Genomic DNA, 8000 nt, shown 5'->3' with positions numbered 1-8000 from the left:
ATCTCACACCCAATTCCATCAGCAAGAAATTGTCTTTCATCGACAGAAACTGGAGGTTTCATTGCGTTCCACCGTTTCCTTGTTTTTCTTCTTCTTTGCCTTCGGCGCTGCCGTGTAGGCCACTGCTTCGTTGAGGGCTTCAGGTTTTCATCTGACGCCTCGTGCCACCATCGTTGCGGTCGTCTTCTACGTATTTCTTCAGCGCGCTTGAGCGACTGGTTCAGCCGGATGTCATCGTATTCGCGCTGCTGATACACTTCCATCATGCCACTCGCGAATTTCACACGTGACAACATCCCCCTCCCTTTCACTGGATATGCTTCTATTGGCATTCTACTTCCTTATTCGAGGTCTTTACTCGGCTGGTGAGCTATGCACAAAAGATATAGTAAACAGCTTCAGTCACTGTTTCGCAACGACGCTTCATATGGCTAGCCGATTCGTCCCTCCGTCTGTCGCCTGTACGCCGTAAACTCCGGCGCGACCCCATGCGAATGCGCGAAAAAAGAAAACGAAAGAGGGGCGCGCGATTAGCTACACCAGTAGTGACGTCGTTGCTCTCCGTCGCAGCCGAACGCGCGTGCAGCACTCCCTCTCCTGCTCCGAAGAAAGTAGGACGAGCGCGAAAGAAAAAAAAATCATACAGAAAGAAGCGCGCGTGATTGGCCAACACAACCTACATAGCACAAGCCCTATTTACTCCGGTCCATGACGCCACGCTACCTGGCCCTAAATTTCCGTAAACGTAAGACTGCAAGAGCGCAGCCAGAAAGTTCAAAAAGGAAGAGAAGGTTTCCTTGGGATCCATTGCTCCCAGTGTAAATGTTAACCACTCTTTGGAAAAACAGCAATAATAGCAAGGCACGGGCAGAGACAAACGGGAGGGTGCTTAAACGTAAGACTACAGGAGCACAATAAGAAAGTTCAAAAAGGAAGAGAAGGTTTCCTTGGGATCCATTGCTCCCAGTGTAAATGTTAACCACTCTTTGGAAAAACAGCAATAATAGCAAGGCACGGGCAGAGACAAACGGGAGGGTGCTTAAACGTAAGACTACAGGAGCACAATAAGAAAGTTCAAAAAGGGAGAGAAGGTTTCCTTGGGGATCCATTGCTCCCAATGTAAATGTCAGCCACTCTTTGGAAAAACAGAAATGATAGCAAGCCACGGGCAGGAAATTACCAGGCTCATCATTGAGTCGGCGGCTATCGCAGAAGGCAACTGCGTCAGCAAACTATCCATTGCATTGACCGCTGAAGAATTTGCATTCCTGGGAACTGTCTGTGGGAGACCACCTTAAGCCCTGCGCCGCCATGGTCCGCTCTTGTCTGCTTGTGGTAACCATGTTGTCTTGCACGAGTGCGACTGATCAAGTGCGCGAGAGTATATATTCATAACATTTTTTGTAATAAACACCAGTTGGGAGTAGCGCTTGTCCTTGTCGCCCTTTTGTACCCCGTGTCTAGACTTGCGGTAGTCACTTCAGCAATGAAATACCAACCTGCCCGGTCTCACACCCTGCCTAAATTTCCATTGACGAGGCTGGCGTGATGAAAACGGTGACGTCAAAATCGCTGTTGCCCATTCGGGAGCATCCCCATGAGGTTCTGTGGACCGACTGCTGGCAGCGTAGGTCTCGGTGCTGACCTACTCCAAAGGAAACACGAACTACAAATGTTTATATTCTACACTAGCCCGACGCTGTAGAAATTGGATGCGAATTATTCAACAAAATAAAAGAAATGCCTCGCCATAATTAGGGCTAGTATAGAATCTCGCCCTTAGCTCTATGGCAGGTCGGTCAAAGCCGTAAGCGACCATGCGCTCTGAGTTGCCTCGCCAAGTTAAAGTACCCTTCAGGAAGCCTACCAGGGCGGAGTCTCTGAATGCAACAAATCGACACATACAAGTCCTGACGAAAACACCTTGATGACGATTGCCTCTCCCGCGCTGCTACTGAGCCGCCGCTTCAGGACGACCAGGACGAGGACTCTTTCCTAGTGACACTAAGTGCCGATTACTTCGCCAAACAGCAGCGAGCTGACGCGGAGCTATGAAGCTTTGCCGACTTCTTGGAAAGGAAATACCACATTGCCCCACGGGTGCTTCCCGTCTGTTTCTGGAGTTCCCATAAATATATTCGCCTGGTGGGAGCAAAAGGCGTACCCATACTTGTTCCACGTATCTGTAGGTAGTAGGTCTACTCAGATTTGGAGTGAACAACACATGTTAACAACATCCTTAGTATATACTACCCAATTGTGACATGCCACCAGATACAAGATTTTCCCCGACGGGCCTGAGCAGCCTACAGAAGCAACACTAACTTTAAGGATATTCTTGTACATGCCCAACTAAGGATAAAGACGAAGTTAGCATACGGTCCCTGTGGCCGCCCCGGTATATCTACATGCAAACATATTCAATCTACTACTACAGTAACAAGTACAGCGTCCAAGTATTCACACAAGATAACTTCGAGCTTTACCTGCACATCAAGGAAGGTAGTCTACAGCCTAGAATGTGCCGCTTGTCGCAAACAATACATAGGTGAGACTGGACAAGAAATTCATACAAGATTCAACGGCCTCCGCGCAGATACAAAACACAAGTTACCTAAAGCAGTAGCCAGCCGCTTCAATGAACATGGTCATATATTCGAAAAAGCATGACTCTGTATACTAGAAACAGGCTAGCTAGAAAGGCTTAGCTCTTTAGTTTTGACAAGCTAAAAGAAAAAACTAAAAAGCTAAGCTAAGCTAAGCTAAGCCTAGATATCCTCTTTTCAGCTAAGACGCATAAGATGGACTGCCGTCTGCGGGTTATCGTAACTGAAGCAGCGACTTGGCAGAAAGCTGTTGCCTTGTTTTCGAAAGATAAACTAAAGCTTCTAATCACTGACGATACTTTCCTTGTTAGAGATTCTTCAGAAGTTATTACATTTTTAAGAGAGAATGAAAAGGGACTCGAGATGTTCTCGATATACGTTAAAGATCTGTACTATTCCCTTCTGAATGACAAGTTGCTCCTGTTTGTTGAAGAATGCATTGATGACTTTGGATCAGTTGGCTTTCAGAATGCTGCAGGTGTTTCTGTTAGCGGCTTTCTTGAATTGCTGGCCTTCTATTTGAAATCAACTTTCACCTCATGGACTGAACGAAATTACATACAAAGGAATTGTGTTTGTATAGGATCATGCCTGGCGCCGGCCCTAATAATATTTATCTAGCTCATCATGATCGCAATATTCAAGGTCACCTAGATGCGTTCCCTGTTGTCAAAGTGTGCAAGTTCGTGGACGACTACCTGGTATTTATTTATTGAACTGATCACGCTTTGGAGCCTGCTGCTTCGGGAGTCTTAGATATCTTTAAGAAAGAGCTGCGGCCTCTAGTACTTACGCATGATGTCCCCATTGATGATTCCTTGCGCGTTCTAGATCTCAGGCTGTGTCCTGCTAACAAACAGGTGTGCTGGTGCTTCGAACAGAGAAGAAGCCACTCTCGCTCTTTACCTCCGCACACTCAACGCTCGTTAAACGAGGTATTATAAAGTTATGCCTCGTTAACAGCCTCAATAAATCTTGCTCAGAGAAGATGCAACATAGCCGTGCTGCACATGTTGATCGCCTTTCTTGGGCTCGCTACACTTTGGCCTTAATTTCAACCATAGCGGAACACCTTCTGAGGCGCAAAAACGTGATGCGCCAGTGCAGTCAAGGAAACAGCCGGTAGAAAGACGCAGGTTTGCAGTGCTATGTGCATGATGTCTCCCAGAGGCTAAAAAAGATTGGGCAGCGTTCAGGAGTCACAGTCGTTTTCTGAGCCCCGGAAAAGCTGGCAAGGCTTCGTAAGCGTGTAAACGCGCCTAAATCACGTCAGAGTTCTTGATCTGTCGGGCACAGAAAACGTTTTGTGACATGCGCACCGAATGTGGTTTACCAAATTCCCCAGCTTTGCGGCAGTAAATATGTTGGACAGACAAGAAGGTGCTTAAACGCTCGTTTAAGGTAGCACTGTAACAACGTCCATAACACTGTTCAAGGCCACTTGGGCATTCATTGCTGGGACTGCGGCTGCGTGCCCCTTTTTGAAGATACGGAAGTTTTAGCGAGACACAGCTCACAGCTCACCCGGGAAATTATAGACGCTCATTTCAGCAGAAAACTGGATAGTATTTGCGTTAGTGCCCCCTCTATCGCGCTGACCCCAAGTGAAGTCATGTATCTCAACATATAGAAATCGTAATGTTCGTTTTTTTCATGTGAACATGTTCTTAGTACGATGGCTTGCTGTTAGAACACCCCTTGTGACTACTTTTCATTTCCTGCGCGTGCCCCTTCTTGTATAGATACACACGATGTGGCAACGCAATAAATTATTGTTGGAAGTCAGCGCAGTGTATGTCGTCTCTCGCAGTCCTTGTCCTTCGCGCTGTGCGTAATTTTTTATCATGAATTAGCAGCTAGCCCAAGCAACCACCCTAGACCATACACGAGTTTAAATGCCTACACCCGACGGGGATTAATTTGGCACGTGGCCACTTAGAATGGCTAAAAACTGTAGCTAAAACCTACAATTGTCATATCATCAACCAAGACACAAAACACATTATGCCACCAGATAAACTTAATTTTTAACCTCACCTATTCCTCCATTTCCAATTTTTTTCTGCCTTTCCTCTACCACGAAATTTAATATACTCTACCACGTTTTTACGCATCTATCAACTGTACGAACCCTTTTCCCACATACACCTGCCCCCTCTCGCTTTCTCTAATGTCACCCTCCTATTTGTTATTTCGGTTTTGGTTCCCCACTTGTTTGTTCTGTTTTCTATTTCTTCTTTTAAGCACCCTCACCAAAACATTCCAGAGTCCCAGACGCTATATGGTACCTTTCCCGGCACCTCAGTCACACGGGGTGTCGCCACTTCTGTATCCCGACGTGACGATGAATACGCTGAGCTACTGAGTCTAACGCCCTTTGAAAAATCAAGCCGCTCCCTCCCATTCATTGCCGCTAAAGTTTCTTGTCGCCATCTTAACTCCTTCAAAATTAGCCGACGCATTGCTCCTATGCTACTCAAGTAATTCTTTCAACTGATATCTTTTTGGTCCTTCTTTTATTCGCGCACTGGACAGCTGGCCAGCTATTTTAGAGCCACCAAAGCATGCCGCCAACAACGATACCCCTTAAGGCTCCCTATCCTCTCGCTCCCCAACACCCTCGTATGTCCTTTTTATTTTCTTGTTCTTTTTCCCTCGTGATTTTAATTCCTCCCCGCCTTCCCACTGTCCCGTTCTTGTCCCCTCGTCTTAGAAAGTCCGCTTAGAGACGTCAGGCCACAGCGCACATTTTCTTTGCAGTATCTCCCTTTACAGCCAGCCGCCACTAACAACCGCACGTAACGTCACTCTACTAAACCTTTAAAACTAACCTGCCGAGGATGACGAAGGCGGCTTTGACGAAGATATGGGTTCCTATCGAATAGTTGGCCGGCCTTTCTCAGGCACCTTTTTCCTGTTTATAACCTCGATCTCAGAAAGGCTTGCGACATGGTCACCCATTAGTTGTGCGTAGAAAAAGTGCTCCACTGTCTCATGGGTTAAACAATATCTTACCCTGCTTCAGCAGTTCGTGCTTGTAGACGGGGTTCAGTCGCGCCCGCAAAACGTTACATCCGGTGCACCTCAGGGCTTTGTCCTAGGCCTTTGCTATATTTAATGTATATAAATGATATCGGCGAAGGTCTGACATCGTAGTCAAGGCTATTTCCAGGTGACTGCGTGTCATATACGTTGAATAGCAGCATAGATGACGCCAGCGTGATTCAGCAAGGCCTCAATCAAATTAGTGAATGGTGCTCCAGGTGGCGCATGCCGCTAAACTTAACCAAAACAGTCAACGTGACATTTACTGGAATGAAGAACTCTTTAAATTTTTCTTACATCTTTAATAACACTATAATAGGTAAAGTAACACAGTTTAAACACCTAGGTGCTTGGTACAGCCCAAAATTATCATGGCAGAAATAGGTTAATTATATAATTCCAGACCATTCAGCCAGTCCACATGAGAGCTGCTTCAGGAAAGGTGCGTAAGTTACGTTTTCAAGTACGTCTGTGTAGTGCACAAGCGTCCGACGGCACGTGACAATGATAAACTTGAGAGGGTACAGAATCTAAAAGTGCGCTACATGTCAAGTCGATACACATTTGAGCGCTACGAACGCTAAGGAGCAATTTAAATGGAATGCCTTGGAAGTGCGACACAGAAAGCTGCGTCTGAAGCTTTTTCATCCCAGATACTGCGGTACAATTGGTAAAGAAAGGGACAAGTATAATGCCGCCTGATTATCGGTCACAATGCGTGGTCCATGACGTAAAGGTACGAGAAGTTCCGTGCAAGACGGAATTGCCCGAGTATTGATGTTTTTCCAAAAAAACTTTACACGAATGGAATAGGTTCCCTGCCGGTGTCATCAACGTCGTGTCAAATGATGTATTTTCTGCCCTGTGAGATGGCTCAGCTTTCTCGTTTCCACGACCTTTTTGTTGTATTGACCACGTATAATTTAACATGCTTTGAAACCGCTGTATCTTTTGGTGGTCCTTTTTTTTTGCCTGGCACCTTGTGTACAAGAAATCTTTTGTGAACATTTCTGTTCGTAAAATTATTCCCTCGCCCCTTGTAATGTTTTGTGGCGCCTGTAGGTACGCAATAAATAAATGGACAAATAAATTGTGATAAGGGTTGTTCATTAATCGAAAACTTTTCTACATTCGATTCGACTTGGATCGATTCTGGAACTATTGGATTCGTATTGGATTAAATCTGAAAAAAGAAAGACTATTCGCACACCCCTACATAGTGTCATAATCCCAGGACTAACCGCAAGTAACTGCGGCTCACTGGTATACAAGAGGACGAGTGAATGTGAGTGATTCAACTCCTGACCGAGAGTCCCGAGGAATGCGTTGTATACCTGATTCACCTCATTCATGCTCATCACATTTATTGGGGGAGTGAACGCGTACCGTAATTGAGGTTTAGTTTTTTCTTTTGTCAGTGGGAAGGAAAGAAAGGAAGAAGGCAAGGATGATCTTGCAGTCTGTAAGCACCTGGAGTGACATGCCACCACCTTGGCGTTTTAGTAAGCGTTTCTTTTGCTAGGCTTGGCTATAGCCAAAGCACAAATGAAAAATTATGATGTGCAGCGTATGTGGCATTAAAAAAGATGTAAACGTTAAGTACGTGGAGCAATTCTTGGCTTTACAGGGTGCATCGGTTAGAAACTGTCTATTCTAGGCTACTGCAGGATCGATACTGAATATGTAAAGGCACCGAATGAAAACGAAAGTGGGTGCGAAGGGCATAGGCATGGAAGGATTCTTTATCCCTAGCCGCTACGACCATGTGATCTTATAAACCAATGAATACTGACACGTTCTTACGTATTCATTATTCAAGGAAACCATATTTACGGTAAATATATGAGTGGTAATAGCTAAGTTGCAAAATATAGTAACGTGTCAGAGACGAAGTCATTTTAAAAGCATGTTTCGGTAGCCTTCACGATCACACGCACTGAAACAATAAAGCTTAAGTGGCTTACTTACGGAAAAAATCGATATCAAAAATTGGAGTTATAATTTACACATGAAAGCAACGAGCAGTGTTACTCTTTTTTAGGTTTCTGGCTTCCCATCCTTCATCGAAAAGTATGAAAATTGCTTTGAAAACCATGTATGCGAACAGAAACCAAAGCGCGGGCGTTCCGATATAGGTCGTTTTCGCGAAGGTTGCCCATAAATACGGTCCACAATAAATTGGAACAACAAAGGTGATTACTTCGCCATCAGATTTTTAGGTGCGGCATCAAATGCATGGCCAGCCGTAGTAATTTGTAACCTAGTTTTGATTACCACGTGTAGGTCGCCATTACCAATTGGCAATTTGTAGCTACCTAGGCGATCCTTTTATATTAGTGAAGGCTGCTT

Source organism: Dermacentor andersoni, chromosome 2 (assembly GCF_023375885.2).
Source record: "Dermacentor andersoni chromosome 2, qqDerAnde1_hic_scaffold, whole genome shotgun sequence".
NCBI lineage: Eukaryota > Metazoa > Arthropoda > Arachnida > Ixodida > Ixodidae > Dermacentor > Dermacentor andersoni.
The sequence above is the reverse complement of the archived record's forward strand: the minus strand, read 5'-3'. Positions refer to the sequence as shown.